The 22072-nt window shown below is 47.6% G+C and overlaps 1 protein-coding gene across 9 annotated transcripts in view; it reads right to left on the minus strand.

Moving 5' to 3' along the window:
- ELFN1 (extracellular leucine rich repeat and fibronectin type III domain containing 1) overlaps window positions 1-22072 on the minus strand; it is a 110176-nt gene that overhangs the window by 69766 nt on the left and 18338 nt on the right. For 8 of the 9 annotated variants that reach the window (XR_012634589.1, XM_074919139.1, XM_074919145.1 and 5 more), the window contains one exon: window positions 16729-16841. The exons of the other annotated variant lie outside the window; for it this stretch is intronic. The gene's annotated coding sequence lies outside the window, so the exon portion shown is untranslated. The remainder of the gene's footprint in view (window positions 1-16728; window positions 16842-22072) is intronic. 9 annotated transcript variants of the gene reach the window in all.

Below are 22072 nucleotides of genomic sequence, written 5' to 3' on the forward strand. Positions count from 1 at the left end.
AGAAATGTTTGGGTTTCTTTAATGACTCCTTTCTCCCCCACTACCCTGATTTTTACTTAGAGTTTTTAAAAAAAAAGGAAATGAGGGAAGGAAAACTAACAGAATCAGAGAGAATTTTTTTCCATTAGTTTCAAATAACTTGAAACAACTTTTTTCTTTTTTTCTAGAAAAAAGTTTTATGAGTGATTTTGAAGGATGCAAAAGCTTTATGCAAACCTTTTTATGTAGGTCAAAAAACCTTTTTCCCAGGATAAAACAAAAAACGCAAACAAAAACCCTTAATGTGTGTGAAACAATGTAGACCAGCTCTAAAAATAAGCTATCATAGCAATGAAAGCTTTGTCCCAACTGACTGCACCTTGGTGTCACCTTCTGCCTTGAGCACCCTGCATTACTCTCCTGCCTTTCCAGCCTGCAGCTGAAGCACGCACAAGGCACATGGTGTGTGCTACACAACTGGGGCTACACTATGGTCCACTATGATTTACACTCACTGAGCAAGTGCAAATGCCTTCTCTCCATGAATACATCCTCCATCGTGTGATATCTTAACAAAGGCAGGACTCCAGGGCTAGGTGAGAAAGCTCAGTGTTCTGCCAACATGCTGATACATCACCCCTGGCTTGCAGAAAAAAAGGATCCTTCATGCTAGACGCTGGTCCAATTTAGCCACTAATTAAAAAAAGTAATGAGCAATTAAGACAATTTTTTTTAAGCTTTTTGATTAGGTAGACTTGCTGGGGAATGCTGCACTCAGCATGAGAGAACATCCCCATGAAGGTAGAAGTGGTTAGGGAGGAGATGGGCTGCCAGGGAGAGGGAGTCAGAGCTAAGAGCTCCTCGGGATGGCTGAGCATTTTGCTGACCAAAGGGGAGCGGGATGCAGCCATGGTTTGATGGCACGACAACGTCTGTGCCTGCACATTGGCTCGAGTCAGAGCTCTGGGATGCTGTCATCCACGTTTGGTGCGGCAAGGGACCCTGAGCTTACAAAAACGTGTAGGAGCTCCAGAAGCCGAGAGGGGATGTGCCTGCAGGTCACCACAGAGGCTCTGGTGCTGCAGAGAGAGGTGTCAGCCTCGAGCAGGGCTAAAAGGGTTGACCCTTACACTCAGCTCCAGCACCATCACCGCGAGATTAGACGATGTGAGCAGGGTCAAGGCAGGAGTCAGAGCTGTCCCCGCAGCGCAGAGCATAGTGGGAGAGGCTGACACGCATCAGCCAGGGCAGGGCTGGGAGCCTTGGAAAGTATGCTTGGTTTAGGACAAAAAGGCAAAAAATCAGAGAAAAAAGAAGTGCGATTCCTGCCTTCCTTTAAATTAAAAAAAAAAAAAAAAGTTCAGGGAAATGGACAAATTTTGCTTCAAAATATATTTAACACTTCATTTTGCTTCATCCCTTTTGAATACTTCTTAGAAAACACAAAGGCTTTAAACAAAAGGTCATTAAGAGATAAGGAATTGAAGTCCTTCTTGCGAGAATGAAAAGAGACGGCATCTTGACATTTTTAACAGGGTTTGGGGTTTTCTTCCCTTTTTCCAAAATGAAAATTAATCAACATTTATTTGATTTCACACACAAAAGCCCATTTCGTGGAAGTGGCATTTGCTGACAGAGAGCTGTTTCGACAAGAAAATTCCAGCCAGAGGAGCACACAGTATGCTGCACACCATTAGGGTACATGAGCTGCAAGGACACTGGTCTCCCAGGGTTCATAATAAATCTCATCCTTTTTCTGGGTCAAGAAACTCATAGCTGTCTGGAGGTTATGCTAACACGCCAGGGTTTGGGGACTGATGTCGAGATCTGAGGAATTCCTGTTGCCTGGAATAGAAACAATGAAATTGTTCCAAGGCACCATTTATTCCCAGGTGCCTGCGAGCTGTCATTTCTGGGGAAGATGAACAATTTGAGAAGATCTAATATCTTCAGAAATAATTCAGGAAGACAGAATTCATTCAGCTCCCCAGGTCATTAATGAATGGGACTCATGTGAGTCACAGGAGGATGGGGGGATCTGACCACCAGCTCTCCCAAACCGTGTGAGCTTGTGCAGCCATGCAAGGGGCAAAGACAAATGTTTTAAGCAGCTCTGCCTGGACACTACACGTGATCCATAGGGGCTGGGTGGGAACAGTGGGGACCAAGGGATGCATTCGCACGGGGCTGGCAGGTGCAAGCTGACAGTGGGATGCCAACATATTAAGGACCAACCTAGTCCCCTTGCCTTGAGCCTTGTGCTATTTTAGCACCCCCATTCCCCCCAGTAAATGCCTATTTTATTTTGCCTTCTTTCACCTGTCAGTCAGTTCTAGTCTAAGCACTAGATAAGGACTAACACAGCCTGCTCTAGCTAGGAACAAAGGAGCAATGCTATGAACAGCGAGGTGCAGAGTATGGCCCCTTAGACACTTGTCAAAGAGCTGTGAGTCATCCTGAATGTGCCACAGCTTCTACCTGTGATGAAGGGTCAGAGGTGGGATGGGGAAGGGACTGCATGGAAAGAAGCTACCTGCTTCCCAATATGACATGATGACACATTAAGTCCGGGCACCAGAACCAGTCCTACTTCCCTGCAGCACTGCCCTGGCTCTGTGCAGCATCCTGCACTGGTTTGTGCTCAGTTCCCTGCGTACACCACTTTGAAGGGCCTTGGGTCCCTGTGTCTATCCATGTCAGGGAGCAGAGAAAATGGCAAGGGAAAAGCAAACAAAGTGAATGGGAAAAGCATAACAAAACCAGCAGAAGTCTTTCCATGCCACTCTGTGTTTTCAAATAAAAGAGGCTAATTAACTAATTGACTAAATTATTAGGGCTATTTTTACTCTTGTATGAAGGCTTGGCATTATTGCTGATTTCTTAAGACTCAGCACTGAACTCTCAACTTATCAGAAAGTTAATGAAGCAAAGCCCCTGGAGTGGGGAGCCAGAGGGCAGAGCAGCTGCTGGGCCAGGACCAGGGTTGGGGCTCAGGTGGGTACCGCTGCTGCGGGGAAGGAGCATCTGCAACAAAACAACCCCTGTTGGGGGAAGCTGCATAACACAGAAGTTCAGTGTTATTTGCTGAAATCTCACCTGCACCTGAATCTGCCTCCCAGTAAAGCATTTCTTCTAAAACGAAGCGTTCCTGCTGCTCCACTGGTTCCCCATTCCAGCCAAGGGGATAGAAGCTGATTTGGAGGAAGGGTTTCACACCCAGGCAAGAGAAGGGAAAGACTGATGGCTGAGGGTACGTCAGCACACCAGTCCTGGCAGTGACCGCAGCTCTCATGGGCAGACCCAGAGTAACCTTGGACAACAGGGCAGGAAGCAGAGATAGTGCACAACTCAGTAACAGCAGCAAAACCTGCTTTAAAATGGCTTTTTGGCCACCAGGGATGTGCTACCAAGCTACTATTGACCCATCTAGGGCGAAGCTGGTAAAGGTGGGGATGTGCCTGCAAGTGGGGACTTTGGGTCTGCATCTGAAGGTGGATGGAGCTGGCTGGAAATGGTTTTAACATCTGGTTTGGGATCTAGCTGGGATTTAATCTACAGAGTTTGCTGGCATCCGCAGCACTGCAGTGCAGTTATCACAACCCAGCACTGCCAACTCTGGTCTCTTGAACCAGCTATTAGCAAAGAAACACCCTCCTGGGGCCAGCTGGAGCCGCTGCTCCTCTCGGGGAAGCCACGGAGCTCTGCAAGCGCCGGCACTGGGCACAGGGCTGCACACTCTGTGCCTGCCCCAGGAAACAACTGCTTTCAAGTCTGGCTTCCCTGCTGCTGCCTTGGGGAGCAAGTTCAATCCTGTGTGCTGCTTCCAGAACTAATTGGGGTTTGCTGTGCTAGTGACGCCTGGTGTCTCCACGCTTACAAAATGGGCTGCAGCCAACTAACCAAAATATGTGTGTCCCTCTCCCAGCAGGAAGTTAAAGACAATGTTGTTTCTGAGAGCGCCACTAGTGGGACTCTCCGACATATTTATTGAGATGCACCCATTGCTCTTTCTCTGGGGACACCAGCCACCATAGACCAGTCACCAGCGCTTTACACGTGAGCCCTGACAGTCTCTGGAATGAGATACATTCTCTGCAAATAAGGAACTAATGTTACATGGCCTATATTCACAAAGTCAACCCTCCACCACACACACACGAATATCTCCTTCCCAAATTATCCAGATCACCCTCCACAAAAGGAAAGCGCTAATCCATCTGCTGTAACCCCAACAGACCACACATACCATCCCAGGCATGCAGCCTCCATTCAGGCAGGAATCCAACGTGTCAGGAGCGCCCTCCTTCCACTTTGAGAAAATGCCATTTTCTTCAGGTTTGAGGGATTTTCTCCCAAAAGAAAATTAGATGTTTTCTCTTCCTCAGCTAAATGCCAACATCTTAGCTCCCTGGTGGAAATTTCAGTTAACTCCATTAAAATCCCTGTTATTCCTGCTGAAGAGCTAGTCCCCTCAGGAGCAAGAAGACTGATAGGGCTCCTTTTCTGTAATAAACCTGACTTATCAGCTCTAATGAGGTGACATTTCAAGCCTGGCTCTTCTCTCAACCCACAGGTACACAACAGTGTGGGGTGGAAAGTCTCTTCCAGGCATGTCATTGAGGAGAAGGGAAGGTGAAACTCCTCTGATCTTTGGATGCAGGAGTGAGCTCCCCTCCGAGTTATCTCCAAAACTATCTGCAACATTGGATCAGCAATGGCTTACTGTGGCTGAGTCCTGGAGACCTCCAAGGATGGAAATCTCACGGCCTCTCTGGACACCTGTTCTGGTGCTGTGCCACACTCTTAGTGAACATCTTTTTCCAAATGCCCAATCTGAACCTCCCAAGCTGGTTTTGTGCCCATTGCCCCTCATTAGGCTGCCTGCTGCTACTGAGTTTGGCTCTATCATCTTTGCAAGCTCTGTCCACACAGCTGTAGTTATTTGATGCTGTCCTTCAAACTGGGATCCTGCTGGCCATCAGAATGCAGAGTCTTTGGAAGTCTTGAAACATTGGTCTGACACTGCAGGTGAAGGGAATATCAGCACCGCATTAAATTATAGAGGAAGCCACAGACTTCCTTGGGCCAGTTTCTGGTCCCTCCAACAGGGCTCCTTGACCCTTCTCAACTGTTTTGGTAAGGATCAGTAAGATGATGAAGGTGGACCAGATGGCAACCACTACTGTACTCAGCAACGCACGAAGGACAGATCACAACCCAGTTAGCAAGGTAATACATCTCAGCACAATCTTTTGATATATTTCCTTTCTATCTGCAGACTCTCTCCCCACAGTCTGGCCATCTTGTTTGCTGAAGATCCTGTCTCGTGTGGAGCTGGCCAACCTTTTGCTATTGAAAAATGCCATTTTCTGAGGTTTACCTAGTCCAGAGTTGAATCTCTGTTAGATCAGGCTCTTTTCTTTTAGAAAAGATGAATAATTTCTGTAATTTTGCTATGGAGTGCAGGGAGCCATTGTCCCAAACTTTTGTAAATATAAAACAGAGATTATGGTCCCTGGAAAGTACTCCACTTTTCAAGGACCTTCCTGTGAGTGAAATGGAAAGAGCAATGCTGCCCTGCAGCTCCTTGTTTGCAATGTACTTAGAATTTCTTAAATACCTGGCACTAGACATGCCGTATTATCTCCTACCTCATCTCCTGTTTCTAAAGCTGGTGGCCTGGCCAGGGGAATTATTCCAGATTTGTGCTGTCCAGAAAACAGCCTGGCAGGAAGATTTGCAAGTCACATCTCCCCACCCAGTGCCATCTCCTGCCCCATTGCTCAGTAACCTACCAGAGATGATGAAACTTGTGCTCTCTATCCTGGGATTAGCTGGCAACCCCATATCAGGAACTGGCAGTCAGTTACTCGCTGCCTGCTGCTAGCACTGAGGGCTGCCCACTGCTTATTGCCATCACACACGATGTTCCACCCAAGACACCACTACCTCAGCCACTACTGCAGAGAAACCACATGGCACATCCAACACTACCCATTCCACACAGGCCTAGGGACCAGCAGGGAGACTGGCTGACACTGGGGAGCCCAAGAGAGATCAGTCCTTCTGCAGTATTTGCAATACAGGAGAATGTCCTGGTCTCTTCATCCCTCCCATCCCCAGGCCCATAGGGCAGTGGAGAGGGAGAGGACTTTCGGACACTGCTATTTCCCTACTGCCCTATGGCAGATCCTGCTGGAGGTGTTGGGGCAAAAGGAGCAAAAGTCTGATTCAATTTACCAAGTGCCTCTTTCCAGTACAGTTGCAAGTCAGATTCAATTTCCCAGTGTTATCTTTTGAATATTTTATCTACTAACAGATTTGCATAGATTTAAGCACAATACAAAGCTGCAGACACCATCAAAAGAGGCTAGAGTGTAAAGGGCAGGAGAAACTTGTCCTTTTTCTTTAGGCTTATGGAAGATGCCACTCAGAGAAGGGTCATTGCCAGGCAGCAGCAGTGCCAGACCCTCACCTGAGCAAGCACTGTGTGGAGGGACAGACAGGAGGCAGAGGAGGCTTCAGCAGATAGGTCCAAGCATCTGAGATCCTCAGGGCAGGGACTGGCACTGGTGATGCTGGGGTAGAGCATTTAGCAACCTCAACCCACACCAGTACCACCTGAGAGAGCAGGATGTCAGCTCCAAACTTGATACACAGCATCTCTTCAGAAAGAGGAAGAATCCCTTGGATAATGCAAAGGTTTCATGGGAATACCCTGCTGGTGAAAGAAGGCATTCCCCAGGAGGTCTCTGCACAGTTACCAGTATGTAACACAAACCTTTAAACACACACTCGACAAAGACAAGCACCATGTTAGATGATTAAATCCCCCATGTACCTGCGGGAAATGGGGAATATATCCCGCTCATCAGAGCTGTGAAACCTATTCACCTGTTGAAGGAATTAATCCTTTTTTTACTAACAGAGAGTGGCAGAGCTGTGCACATGGAAATCCTGCCTGAAATGAATCCCTGATAAAGAGGAAGCCAAGTTAAAAGGTGAGTTTTGCTGCCTGACAAGGCTTTAGGTTTTTAAAGGGTCTCTTGTAGAATTACTGTATTAGCAAGCTATTATGGGTATAGATATGAAACTGTGATGCACAGCAAAAAAAACATGGAAGTTTTGAGATGGGAAAGAAACACATGGAAAAAATGAGGCAGAAGAGGACAGGAGGGGGAGAGAAGAGAAGCAGTGATGTGAAAAGGGGAGGGAGGCTGATAAATGGTGGAGGAGATAGTAGAATGGGGGGGGGGGGGAAGGAGAGAGCAATGAGCAGTAGAGTAAGGAGAAAAGAGAAAAAGAAAAAGAGGAGGAGAAAGAGAAAGAAGAGATAAATGAGGGCAAAGACCAACTCATCATTTCGCAATTCCACCCCGGTGGAGAGGAAAATTGATGTCTGGAGGTCTTTTACAGCCAACCTCCTGGGCATGGGACAAAAGACAAGTTATTACCAACCCCAGGTCAGGTCTGTAGCCTGCCAACTGCTTAGACACATTCAGAGAGCCCACGAGAGCTGTAAATCAAGGGGGGCAAAGAGATCACAGAGAGGCTGGGACCAGGCACAGAGCAGCAGTGAGCTCAGCAAATGCAATATAATCACAGGAGAGGAGGGAGCCCAGAAGCGACACAGGCTGACGAGGAGTGCCCAGCCCAAAAGGGCTTTGCTCATCTCTCCTTCACGCCATTTCTAAGGACAGCATTCCCCCAAAGATGTAAGTCCCCCTGCATTTCCTCCTGATTTCTCTTTCTATTGATTTTCAGGCTCTGAATACCATTTATTTTTGCTTGCTTGATTCACTCATTCATTGAATAAAGGCATCATCACTATTATTATTATTGTCCCCGTCATCGGGCTCCTCATCACACATTATATTATTTGCATTGCAGAGCTGGAAGATTTCAGGTTGAGGCAGGAAATTTGTGCGAGTTGTTATTACTGCAATCAGATGAAGTGAGAATTGGATCGGCGAAGGCTGCCAGAGCGCAGCTCTCCCAGCAGGACACAGAGGCTCTGCCCAATCGGGGGAAGCTGCTGTTTTATTACATGGGTCCCACCAGCAATTTTGGACTTGCCTTGGTGTCCCATCTCTTCCTCCCATCCCAGCACCCAGCTCCACGGGCTGCCAGTAGAGAACAGGGAAATGCATCAGTACAGGAGGGCGAGGAATCAGAAAAGACTTGGCGAGATTGTACATTTTCTGCCTTGCTGATGGTATTTATCAGACAACAGAAAATAGCTATTTTACCATCTGCCTTGTAAAAAAAAAAAAAAATCCTCATTAAATTAATGGAATGTGCAGCTGCCGAACAGAGTGTTCCTCTCCCTGCTGCCTCCCAAGAAGCCCAGTACTTGCTGGAGCAGGGAATCGGGCTGCCAAAAGTAGCTGAGGCTAACTCAGGCTCGTATGGTGGGAGAGGATGGACAGATGGACAGACAGCCTTCTGCTCCTCCCAGCCCCAGGGCTCTTGCCAGGGGACCTATGGGTGCCCTGTTGCCACACACAGGGTGCAAGCACTGCCTTGCTCACTGTTTTACAGAGCAGAGGGCTCATCCCCTTCCCACATGCACCCCCGCAGGGTCTCAGCTTGTGAAGAGAACTGGACGAGCCTGCTCAGCAGGCTGCAGATGCCTCCTTTTGCCAAAGTAGAGCGTGATACAGACTTCAGTTCAAGGAGGTCAGACTTGCCCATCGCCCTTTGTTGAGTATGGTGGGATTTGGGGGCAAGTAAAGTCCTAATTTCCAGGCATCCACCATCTCTATCAATGTGAGTTAGTCAATCCATCCCTATCATCCACCTCTACATGTCAAAGTTTGATCTGAGCTGGTGCTTGCCCCGTGGAAGTGTTCAACTGAGATCACAAAACCAAGAAAGCCTCAAGACTGTCTGACTGCATAGCCCAGAGGAGCTCCTACACATAAGTCTTAATTTTGACTGAGAGTAGACCAAAAATTACGAACCGAATCCTTCCTCAATCCCAGCAAGACAGGAACCATAAACCAAAGGTCCTAGATGATTTTAATGATGTTAATGGAGCTAAGAGAACAGTAACCAGTTTAATGCCAGTGTTACCAATTCATTTCTACTTGGCACTGAACAGCACTGAAGGTTTTTAAGGGAACCTTTTCTTCTGATATCTGGTGGAGCATGAGGAGTGGTTGCCAAAATCCCATATTACATCTTTGAGAAGCAAGTTCACCAGCTTGCATCGCCAAGGTGTCCCGGAGGTACCAGATGCCACAACATACTGCCTTAGCCAATATATACTCATTGCCTCACCAGCTCATCACAAGTAACACCTGAAGAGCGATGTCTAGGACTACTTTGGGTCCAGCAGTTCCTCTCCTAAGGAAATAAAGCCCTTTGTTAAATGTCTCAGCACTGATAATGTTTCAGCATTGCTGCAGTATAATCCACATTTAATCCTCACTTGCATTTTCCACTGCTAACCCCTCTGCGTATGCCAGGGAGCTCCCAGTGCCTGCACTGCTCCTTTGAAGGTACAGTTTCTCCTTTGTGGTCCTCTCCTCCTCTTTCTAGGAGGCTTTTTTATAGACTTTTCACCTAGATGAATTTTTATGTCTTTTGCAGGAAATTTGTTTCCTTAAATTTGCTCCTTCAGCAGTTATGAAGCAACTGGGGAAAGCTAACCTCAGGAGATGAGTCCGGCTGCAGAAAGGTTGTTTCCATTGTGCCCGTAGAGGAAGCAGGAGATGGGCTTTTGGATTTCAGCATGCAAAGGAAAGTTACAGAACTACAGCATGTCGAATCACTTCATGCCGAAATAAATCCTGACATAATAAGCCCTAATACCGCCAAAGAAACTATTACAGTCAGTCACAAAAATAATCCACATTGAAAATCGTTGAAAATACCTCTCCCCAGTGGAATAGCATGGCTCCAGAGGATCAGTTCCAGTCAAAGATGATAATTTCATGTTTACCCAACAGATGAGGGCAGCTCCAAAAGCAAATGTTTGTTGCCAGGAAAACGCTGCTTAAGTGAGATTTTGCCACCTCCCATCAAAGACTTGCTTTTAAAACCAAGAGCAAAAGGGAGGACCACGAAAGGCAGAGATCAAATCAAAATCCAGAAGGATGTCATGACTGTCTCTTACACCATTGACTGCAGTCCTATTAATCCTTAATTAACAGCAGTAAGGGCAGAACACCAACCTGATCGCTTCACAAGTACAAATTTCCTGGTTTTCAGAGGTTAATGGCAAAATTTCTCCCAGCCTTTGCCTGTGTAGCTGCTGGTCTCAGGGATTCTGAGGCACAACTATGTCTGCAAGCCACTGACTTTATCTGCAGTGCTGGTTGGCTGTCCGTGCAGCGCTGTAGGTGTCTTTGCACTTGTGGATCCTGACCGCATGGTGCATGCACACTGCCTCGACAGTCTTGGTAGTGCCACTCTCAGAAGAACCCGTGAGACAGGACCACCAGGCTGCTGAGCTTCCTCCTGGAGTGACTCACAGGGTTGTCTTAGAAAGCGAGTCAGCCAAAAAGACATGGCAGAGAAGCAAAAACACAGGGACAGGCATTTTTTTCCCTGAAAAAACATTTTCTTTCTTAGAAAAAAATATCTAGCATCCATTTAAAAAAAAAAAAAAAAGTTCCTTTAATTAAAACTTGAAGCCTGTCACAGGGAATTTTGATAAAAACATTGACATTTTGCAAAGTTGTCCTTGGACAAATCATAAGCACTGAAAGCTCTGAGACACAGGCGCTGCGGAAGCGTCTCTGCGCACGCCAGAGCATTTGGGAAGGACATTTGTCTCCATGCAGTCAGGTGCGTTGGTAATTCTGTGATGCTTCTCATGTGTTTGTCCTTCCCGTATCCACGTGCAATGTACGCAGTATGTGGGGCTGTGACAGGCCTGGGAGAAGGCCAAGAGAAGGTCGCATGGTGGCATACAGTTAAGAAAAAATACAGCATGCACGTCACTGCACCGTGTGTGCACAGCTTTGCAAGCACGCAGGGCTGCGGATGCCCTTTAGGAAGGAGGGACCTTGTGCCTGCATGTCTCCTGGTGCTTGCACATACACGAGGTGCATCGCTTCAGGAAGCCCGGGACACACTTTTACAGCTGTCAGGGTCAGCTGGGTGGGACAGTGAGAGATGAAGCACAGCTCCAAGATTTCAGGTAAGTCATTCATTCTGGGGAGATCTGTGGAGGCTGCAGGTTGATGCGGCACCCAGAATTCTCTTGGACACCTCCAATGCTCAGGCCCTTGTGCAGACTGATGCTTTGATATCATGAGCCAGAACTGCTGGTGCCGAGGTTTTCTCCTTATGCATATGAACACTTTTATACATCCCCTCTTGCTCGAGGTCTCAGCTGCAGAGAGCAGCCCTTCCGCAGGCCCTGCTCGTGCAGACACAGACCTGTGGCTACCTCCAATCATCCGTGCAGGAAAACGCAAAGAGACAGTCAGCAAAGGACCTCATCCTCCAGGTTTGATGCACAGGTGAGGAGCCGTTGCTTTTCAATATCATGAGTCTCATCTCAGCATCATTTCCCATCACTCCAACCCCCTGCTTCTCCGACGTATGGGATCACCGGGAGCACTCGGTTCACACTAACAAATCTGAGCATCCCCGGATGATTAAAGGAAGCACTGCCTTTTAAATCGCTCTGATTGGGGTTGATGGCTGTATGGAGTTGGACACTTGGCTCTAATGATGTGTGAAAATCTCCCTGCTGTGACCAGCCATTCCCAGCTGTGGAAAAAAAGGAGAAAGGGGGGGGGAGAAGGAACTAACAAAACCAACCTCGTCCAGTGGGAGCCCCAGATCAGACAGAGGTTTTGTCACTCAGGACGGTCCCTCCGGCGCTCTGCTCATTGCCACGTATGCCTGGAAGAGGCAGCCCTGCTTCACAGTACTAATGGGGATGTGCATGTATGTGGCACCTGGGGCTTTCTGCTCCATGGTAGCAGAGGAATCGAGGTCCCACTTTGGGAGCCTTGGTCATTGTGATCAAGGAGGCCAAGACACCCTGGAACCTCACTCCCGGGCAGGGAACACCTGCAGGTTTCATGGTGGGCTCAGTCCTAGCTCTGGCTGGTACCACCAATATTTCCATACTGGTGTTGCAGGGACCAGGGGTGCGTGTGTATTATCTGCGACCAGGGTATTGCAGGAGCATCGCCCAAGGCCATGGCTCCTCTGAATGAGACCCTGATCCAGAGCATGGCCAGCACCCCCAGCCAGAAAGCACAGCACCATGGCTTCACTGCAAGTCCCACGGGCGTGGGAAGAATCTGAGCAAACAAACCACACCAGCACCGACACAGAGGGACTGCTGGCTGACACTTCGTCAGGTTAGTCTCCATCACTGCTGCTGACAGGGGACCAGCTGTCAGCCCTCTGCATGAAGGCAATGTGAACCCAGCCAGTACATTCACTGCCTTCTTTCCTCACCACCTTCCCCCGTTGTTAACTTCCTAATGACACCCAAATTCAAAGCAAATCTCAGCACACACAATAAAATCCTTCCCTTGCGGGCAAGTTTGCTTTTTAGAGGCTCTCCTTGCTGAGATCGGCTATTGTGCAGCAGGGTGGAATAGCCAGGTGGGCTCTGAAATGAAGGATGTGTTTCCTCACACTCAGATGGGGCTAAACAGAGGCATGGGGGGAGGCCGGAGGTGTCCTGCAGTGAGTGACCCTCAGTGTGACATTGATGGCTCTTAATTCTTAAGCCTGCTTTGGAAGGATTTCAGCAGATCCTATTTAATCACTGTAGCCTCTTCATCTCCCCTGTCTTGGCTCAGGGTAACGTTACATGTTTTCATGTTTTCCTCCAGTGGCTTTCTCCACAAACTATCCACCCTCCTCTTCCTCCATGGGTCCCCAGCGCAGGAAATGCCACCAGGCCCTTCGCCTGCTGCACAGCACAGGGTTGCCGAAGCCATAGCTGCCCTCAGCTTGTTTACCAATGCACAGCTCAAATAGCATTTGCTTAATTTCCCCGCGTCTGCAGGACTCCTCCATCTCTCGCTAACGAAGGGCACAGCTTCCTGCAGGTACGCTACCAACTCCCCGCAACTGGGCTGTGCCATGCATAGCATTAAATATTTAAGCGCTTGTCAAAATGTTGTAACGATTTTTTTGTCTTGTTCCATTAGCTCCTTTTCCAAAGGCCACCACTGGAACTACTGAACATTTATTTCTATTGAATCCAGCTTAGAAGTTATGATCTGAGAAACCAGGAGACAGGACAATATGTTCTGTGGCGCCTGCTTTTCCCCACCACCGCTCAGCTGAGACACATCGGCCTTTGAAATATCATTTTTATTCCTACCTTAGAAAAACTAAAATAAAGAGATTGATTCTTCCGCCTGCTTGATTTGCTTCTACTGGCTAAATAAGGTACATAAATATCAGTCAGGCGTCTTCCCCATGTAAGTTTTGGTGCCATCAGTTTAAACACCTTGCACAGCTTGCGGTACTGGCCATGTGAGCTGGATTTCCTCCCCAGTTGCAAAATAAAGTATTGTTATTACATGATTTTCCTGTTGCTGGAGAGGTATGCACATGAATCTTCCTCCCTCACTCTCTGTGCATGAACAGCATCTTATTATGCTAATACTATGAGTATTAGACAAAAAGCACTGAAGAAAGCCAATGGAGACAGCAGTTTGGACTGGGGGCAAAGCTTGGGCAGGGGGTGCTGTTGCAGGGGGCTATGGCCCCCAGGTTGGGTGTAGGTTCACTGTACCACCGAGAAGTGCAGAGTCAGAGGGAGTGGGGTGGGGGGTCACCTGCAGTCCCCAGGGACATTGATATGTCCGACACACCAGCCCTTGGCCACAGGACCCTCCACAGGGGCCACTGCAGGGCTCAGCTCCCCCCAGGCAAATGCCAAATTTGCACGAGGGAGCTGGGCTTGCTGCAGGCCAGGGAATGGGACTGCTAGTGGCATCCCCATGGTCACCACCCTTCCCCTCTTTAGGGAGAGGGGAAAGGAAAAAAAAAAAGAAAAAAGGAAACCCTAAAGCATTCTTAGAGACTTTCTTGCATATTAATTCCTCTCTATTTAAAAACATGTGAGAGCCCAAGAGTTCCAGCCTGCTGCCTGTGCCTGGATGCTTCACAAAGTTGTAATCCCCACTAGTGACATCACAAGCCGTTGCCATGGGGATGTCACAAACCCAGAGCTGTGACTTCACTACGGCGGGGATGGGCAGCAAGGGAGGCAGTGCTTCCCAACCACCAGTGTCTCCAGTAATTAGCAAACTGGCACAGAAAAAGAGGATGAAACACAGGATAGGAACATAAACCCATTTTGTAAGTATGATCTATTGGAAAGTATTCCCTCATGAGAAAGCGCCTCCTTAATGGATCCTGCGCTCTTAAGAAAACCGCAAAAGGCAGAGAATAAAACAGAAATTATAGTGATTTGTTTTATTGGGCATTTCATTGAGTAATTAAGAGGATAATTAGGAGAAGGAACATTAAAAGGCGTTACACTCAGCCTTGCCTTACTCTAGAGGAGCAAGCTATTGAATGTGCAGCATTACTCAATGTTTCCCTGTGCTAACGCGGAGTTCCCTGGGGTGAGGGAGGCATGCATGGATGTGCCGCAGCATGAGGAGTCATATACAGGATGGGAAGGGGTGAAAAGGCATCTCCCCCCATGGGCTAGCAGGATGCTGGAGCTCTCCCCAGAAATGCAGGTTGCAGGGATCAAACCCCACCTTCACAGCATCTCTTAGCATGTGGTGTCAGGCTCTGACACTTGTGCATGGCGCGTTCCAGTGCAGGGGAGGCTAAAGAGAAAAACATAAACCAGCCCTGGCTGCAGAGGAGCTCTGGGGAGAGCTCACCATGCTAAAACATGTGCTGATGAAGCACCACAGCTGAGGCAGAAGTGGCAGAAGTCTCAAAAACCAGCTGAAAACTCAGTAAAATGGTTACCCTGCATGAGGAGAGGAGCTCTGTCACCTAACCCCCTTCTAACACCTATCCCCCCCATTTTGCCTCCTTGTCTTTTTCTTTGGAAAATATGTATCCGAGTACCTGCATAACCCAGACATGACTCAACAGCACTCCAAGAGCCCTCAGTGGTCACAACTTGATCTAAGCTGCTTCTCGAAGACACCCAGCATTTCCCAGATGAGGAAACCTTGGTGCTGGTCAATACATCCATGAAACAAAGACCTACTCGAGCAATGAAATCTGCAGCTCCTTTGAGACCCCCAGCACATCTCACTATCCCATTTACCCACCAGCATGGCCACACTCCAACACAATGTCAGGACACCAGGTCCTACCATGGGTTTCCTCAGCACCCCACATTACACGCTGGGGACCCCAATGCTCACACACAGCCATTTCCTAAGAGGCACTGGATGAAAGTCAGCCCCAGCGAGAGCAATCTGTCTACTGCAAGTCCCAAATGGTCACTGCAGGGAGCAAACACAGGCACAGTGATGAGGAAATGCAAACTGGAGTGACAGACACCAGAAAAGAAAGGGCTTTACTGGAAGTGGTGAGTCCCACTGGACATGCATTTATAAACTCTAAGATGCAGATAGGCTAATTCATGTTGTTGCGTGAAACCACTTGCTCAGGAGACAAAACAAACAACTAACCAACCCAGATAAATGAGAAACCCCAACCTACAACACGGCAGTGCTGACCAGTTGCCAAAAATTAAGTAATTCGTGGGTCCTTGCTCGCTCCAGGACCACATATTTCAGCATATAGCTATGAATTATGAAAAATTCATAAAGCACATAATCTTTCATGCAGGAGAAGGCTGGCCTTTTTTAAACTGGCCTCGGTGGCTGCAAATCCCTTTTCTCTCCCTAGGGAGATGGATGTGATGGCTATAATCCGGTTGCCATGCTGGGCCAGTGTTTCAGAGACAGTGGCTTGTCAGGGTTGAACCTAGTGTCAGACAACTGTCAGAAAATCCATGCTCTGAAAGTCACCAGCCCTCCCTTTCCCTGTCCTAGGAATCGCTGCTCCTCTGTCCTCCCCTGCTCAGGGGGAACAAGCCTCATCCTCTCCAAAGCAAAGTAAAACTGGCTTTTTTTCTTGTTGCTGGCCCTTACAGGCAGGAGAGCAGCCTGCTGTGAGACTTGAGTGCTCGGCACAGCCCTAAAACAAGGCTCCTGTTTGAAGTGCGTGGATTGAGGCTGAATTAAGAAAGCCCAGGAGGAGTGTCTAGCTCTGCTCCTACACCAGAAAGGCTGCTCAGCAGCAGCCATCGCAGATTCATTCTGCTCAGCCCTTCGTGCAGTCCTCGAGAAGCTGCTACAGTGCTGGGGAAGCAGCAATTTCATATGCGGTGTTCGACTTGACCCGGGAAGGGGGTAATTGCAGAGCATGTGCTCCGCTTCCCAATGCTGCTGCAGGGAGGAGAGCAGAGCTGCTTCGCTCCCGGCTGCAGGAGCGCCCAGCGCTGCCCTAACCCTTTATCATCGAGAGGAGATGGACAATTAACTTCCACAGGGGCAGATTAAGACCAACAGCAAACGCATGACAAAAATGACACCGTTAACCACCTCTGCCCAGTCAGGCAGAGCAGATAGAGCTGCAGAGCCCAGAGCTGCTTGGGTGCAGAGCAGGTCTCAGGCAGACAATTTAGCTGTGTCTCAAGACAAGTTCAGGAGAATCACTTCTGAAGTTTCCTTCTTGCAAACACCTTATTTTCCCCCTCTAAGTCAGTGCAATAAGTAGTTCTAGTGCAATGCAAGCAGGGAACAGAGGATAAAACAATAGACCAGCCCATACCTGAAGGCGCATCCTTCCTTTCTCACCAAGCAGCAGGGAGGACGTGGCTGTGTCTCGGTAATTTTCCAACATCCTGTGTTGCAGGTAGATTTATGCACTGATCATAGTTGGAGCTGTTAATAAAAAAGTGAAAAAAAAAAAACCAAACTGATTTTACTGTGAAGTATAGGGCTGCTTTTCTTCCAGCTTTGTATTATCCTGACTTTCTCTTTTTTTTAATTTTTTTTTTTTCCTCTATGATCGACCATGTTTGGGGTTCAAAGCTTTAAAAATAAATCGTGGATCTTCTTTCATCTACTATGCGCGAGAGAGTCGGAATCATTACATGGCTTAAATGGATATTTTGGGAGGGACCCCAGACCAAGCCGTTCCTACTTTAACTGGGAGCCAGAGGGATGAAGCTAATTTGCAAATAATGTTACATGCTGGTTTTACTTGAACTCAAGGGAAAAAGCTGCAGTGGCTACTTGTCATTCTTCATGAGATATTGAACAAAATGGAAATAGACTTCACTATTAAAAATTATATATATACATATATATATATATATTGAAAACAATCTGCAGCAGACCAATTTCTGCCACACCAGGGGAACATCCCAGGCCTGCAATGAAGCCATGCCTCAGCACGTACTGCTACTGCTGCCTGGGCACTGGGGACAAATAGACTGGCTGTCCTTTTCCCGAGAGTAGATTTTTAACTCTGAGAGCTGCAAGCACTTCCCCAGCTCGACTTGAGCCGCTTCTTCCTTATGCAGTTCAAAAGACAACTTTCCCCTTCAGCATCGCAAATGCCTTCCCCGGGGAGTGGGGAGCCCCGATATCTGCAGCACTACATCTTTACAGTGAATTGCCTATCGATGACTTCGTGGCTAATATATACAATGAGAGGTAGAGGAGCTAATATAATCTGATTTTCCATGTTTACTGCATTATTACAGTGGTTGAATTTGCTGATTAGTTCCTATTTTTCTTGCCATCTCTTCCTGAGCATCTCTTATTTTTGCCCTGCTTATCTGCATACCAAGTCATTTATCCATACAGCTGGTGTAACAGCAAGCAAGGCCAAAGCTATCATTTCTCCTCCCTTTCAAATTTAATCTTGCAGACCTCAATCTTTGTGATACCACTATTATTTTGTCTGTATCTGATCTAACAGGAACCAGCCATTATTTTTGCCTTTAAAAAAACGAAAAATGGAAAAAACTAATCCAAGCAAAAGAGAATGATGGCTGTGGCACTAATGATCCTTGGCATATCTCCTTGCAATGAATCCGGTGCTAAAACAGAGACCGTTTGTTTCCCTTCTCTCTACATAACTGCAAGACTGACCCCTCATGCACAGGCAGCTCCTCACCAATAAACAACATTGCCCTGATCTCCCAGGGGATTCATTTCACTGCCAACTATCTCAGCAGCCCTTCTTATTGTCTTAACTTATTTACCCAAATAGTGGAAAAACAACTCAAGTGGAGCCGGACACTCTCCAACAACATGACTGCAGCTGGTTTCTCCAGTTTTGTTCCCCTACAAGCTAGGAAAGTCTCCTTCTCTGGTGGTTATTAATTGAAAAGGGAGGGGGAAAGTTTTCTTCAATACAAGCAATATCAGAAAGTGCTCTTCATTACTGTTCCTTGAAGATCATGGCAAGACATTTTGCCCCCCAGCTTCCTTAATGCTCCCCACCTCCCAGCTCTGAGCAGACTATCACACCGGCTGGAGACCATACGTTGACGCATCAAGCCAAGCTGTTCTGCATGTGCCAACCACATCTGCCCGCAGGGATTTACCTGGGAGAGGTGAGGAGACAATCTGAGGAATCCCTCTCCTCCCTTCTCCTGCACCCCAAACAGCCAGAGGGTTCTCAAGCAGCAGATGTGCCCATCCATCCTCCTCGCTGAACATCCACAACTCGCACCCTCACTCTGTGGTTTCTATCTAAGCTGTACTCTTCACCTCCACCTGCAGCTCAAAGACCTTCACATTGCCTCCCCTTCCCCCTAGGAATATCATAAATAAATCACGGGACCACATTTGGCTCTTGGTCTGCAATGCAATCAGGGACTCGGGGCTGCTTTGAAAGCACATGGCACTGGCAGGGCACAGGATCCTGACTGTCCCCTGCACTAGGATTTAAGCAGCTGAGACTTGTGGGAATCAAACTGAGGCCTTCCCCACATTCTCTGCCAAATAAGCCGGATTTGGGAAACCCCTTGTTCACATTAACACAGAGCTCCCAGCTGCCTGAGCCATAGCACTGAGGGAACCTGAACATTCTTGGTCTAGATACAAGACAGCATGCATTATATTTATAATGTTTAATCTTTCATTAATAATAAAGAACATTATTAATTTTAAAGCTACTAATAATCTTCAGCTGTCCCTCACTTCACCCTGCAAGCCTGAGAGCTATAACAAAAGAGCAAATTCCAGCTCAGAGCATCTTTAATAGAGTCTGCGGCGATCCAGACCCCAGCCCCACAGCTCAGGTCCACAGGCATTTTCTCCAACTAGTGAGGAACCTCAAAGGTCTTCTAATGTAAACAACCATAAAAAGTCCAAAAAAATGACAGAGAAATAACTTTCCATTACCCTTGTTTTTGGAAAGAAGGACTTGAACCAACCTCACAGCTCTGCAACACCAAGTTGTTGTCTTGTGTCCCAGCCTGCGCCCATATCATCACCCCAAGAGCCCAGGTTCACACAATGACCTGTGCCACAACAGTCATTAAATGGTGATAATCCATTTTAGCACCAAGGGATAGTCTGCATTTACAGAAGTGTTCCTTGCTCTCTCCCTCCTTGGGAAAATGCAGCTCTTCACAGACTCACAACAGATCCTTCAGAAATGAGTTCTCATGGGACAGGATTGTCCCTGTGACCAGATAACACCTATCTCAACTCCCAAAAGCAGCATCTGCTCCCATCAGAGGTGCTCCATCAGCACCAGGGGAGACCACAAGCAGGACCATTCCCACCCTGAATCCTCCAGCATTGCAGCAGGACAAGCAGAGTGAGCAGCCACGAATCCCAGCAGAAAATCAGCATGTCAGAAGGCACTTGTGCAACTACAAAACATCCTTTGCACACCAACAGTAAGGTTTTCCTGCTAGCTCCGGTACATCAACATCAGTGGCAAACACCATCTCCTTTGTATTTCACTTGAAGGAACAGGGAGAAAGACTTATTTTACAAAGGAGAGTCACAAAGAGCCCCTCCTTGGAAAACAGACTATTTTTGGTACTATAAACCCTTTCCTGTGGAAAAGAGAGGAAGGCCCAAGAGACTGAGGGACCTACTGAAACCCAGAGAGGAATCTGGCAGAGCCTGGAGCATAATTCAGTTATCAGGGACCAACAACCAGGACCAAGAGCCACGTTTAAAGACTGTTCCCACCTCAGGACTTAGATCTGCACTTCAGCTCATGTCAGCCCACCCACCTGCCCACCAACACTGCCCTGAGCCATGTCAATATGAGATGCTGCAGAGCAAGAAGGCGACAAGGAGCACTTTGGTTGCTCACCCAGATCTTTCCTAAGCACGCAAAGACCTGGCTCCTCATCCGAGTGCCAATTCTCACCCTCTTTCAGCCCAGTTTTTTGCAGCTTTTCTACAAATCCAGAATACATTTGAGCGATCAGCACAATGTTTAGTGAGAAAATCGTATGCTATATTTCCGCTTGGCATGATTTTGAAATGGTTAAGCTGTTAAGCCCTGAAAGGGAAGTTTTAAGAATACAGTGAAAAAAAGAAGCCAAAAACAAAAATAAACCAACAGTGGCAAAATTAGAGCATGACATAAAGGAACCATTTGGATGGATCCCTTTTTCCAGGGAAACGGTGCATGCTGGCTGCTACTTTCCAATATCAGGATCTCTGCAGTTGTGTAGCACTTGGACTTTCATTATGGCAGCAAGGAAAATAAAAAATTCAAAGTCAAAACTAGCACACAAGAGAGGAAGAAGTTTTCCTAAACTGAGATCAAATCTCTTTACAACCTTCTCTAAACCACAGTCACATTGCTTCCGACACCCCCTTTGCCCATCTCACTCTCCCCCAGCAAGGGAGATGCTATCAAGGCAGGAAGGTGTTGCTTGACACATGCAAGTGCTTGTGTAAAGACAGGCAATGGTCCAGGGTGGGGAGAGGCCATGCCAGGTACCCTAGAAATGTTCCTGTATCCACATTTTCCAGATAAAACCTCCAAAGAAAAGCAAGTCCTGCCCCAATCTGTGTCTCACCTTCATGCAACACAATCCCAGTGATGCTGGTCCCGCTAAGCATAGTCAAAGTTCTGCCTAGGGTGTTCAAGGGGACAGAGAGGACTCCCCACCTTCACCCCAACCAACTTGCTTTGCACAATTCAGCGACAGCCGTGCAGCCCCTATGTCATCAGAGATTCCTCCTGAATATGCATTGCTTTGCTGCTGTGCACGATAATTTGGTGACTTACTTATGCAGCCAGTTACTGGGTTGAAGGACACAGCTCCAATCACAACCGTTTTACATTGATTTTTGTCATAAAATGTGATGCGATGCTGGATCAAAAGACTTCCCAGAATCCATACATGTGACAGTGTCCCACTACAGTTGTGACACAAAGCATTAAGGTAATGACAGTGCCAGTAGCATTCATACCTGCCACTCTGAGGTCCATCCAACCCAGTGCAGCTGAAAGAGACAAGGGCTCTCTTCCTCCCACTCCAGCCTCCCCTGGGTTGCTATGAAGTGTTTGCTATTCAAAGAATTCTTGCAAGAGAGCTCTCTCTTCTGGGAGGGTTTAGATCAGAGACATCAGGTTAGGTCACGTACAAAGGTAATGGTGGGAAAAACCTAATTCCCCAGCATATTCACGTCTGTGCACATCTCTGCAGAGATCAAGCGCTCTCCTGATAAGGGCATCTCCTGTCCAGTTCTGTACATTGACCCAGCTTCAGCTGGGCACGATAAAGAAGATGAATAAACTGCCAGAGACAGCCTTTTCCTCCATCCCCGAAAACTTCTCCAGCTCAGGTCCTCCCCCGCCTTTCTGAAGTGACAAGAGGATCTTGCATTGGGTCCATGGAGTCACAGGATGAAACCCATGACCTGTATCTCCAAATACCTCTGCTGCGCCAGGGAGGCAGGGACATGAGCAGCCAAACCACCATCTACATCCAGATTGGGAGGTGTTTTAAGACCTGCCTAGACAAAGTTAACACCAGCCTGATAAAGTCCTGCTTCAAAGGAGAAACTAGACTGTGGACTCCCAGAGGTCCCTTGTGCCAACATTTCTGAGTCCCACCTTTTAATCTCCCCTCCTGAATTCACTCTCTTCCACAATCTTGAAATTGCAATTCCTCTGA

This window comes from Athene noctua, chromosome 15 (genome assembly GCF_965140245.1).
Source record: "Athene noctua chromosome 15, bAthNoc1.hap1.1, whole genome shotgun sequence".
Lineage (NCBI taxonomy): Eukaryota > Metazoa > Chordata > Aves > Strigiformes > Strigidae > Athene > Athene noctua.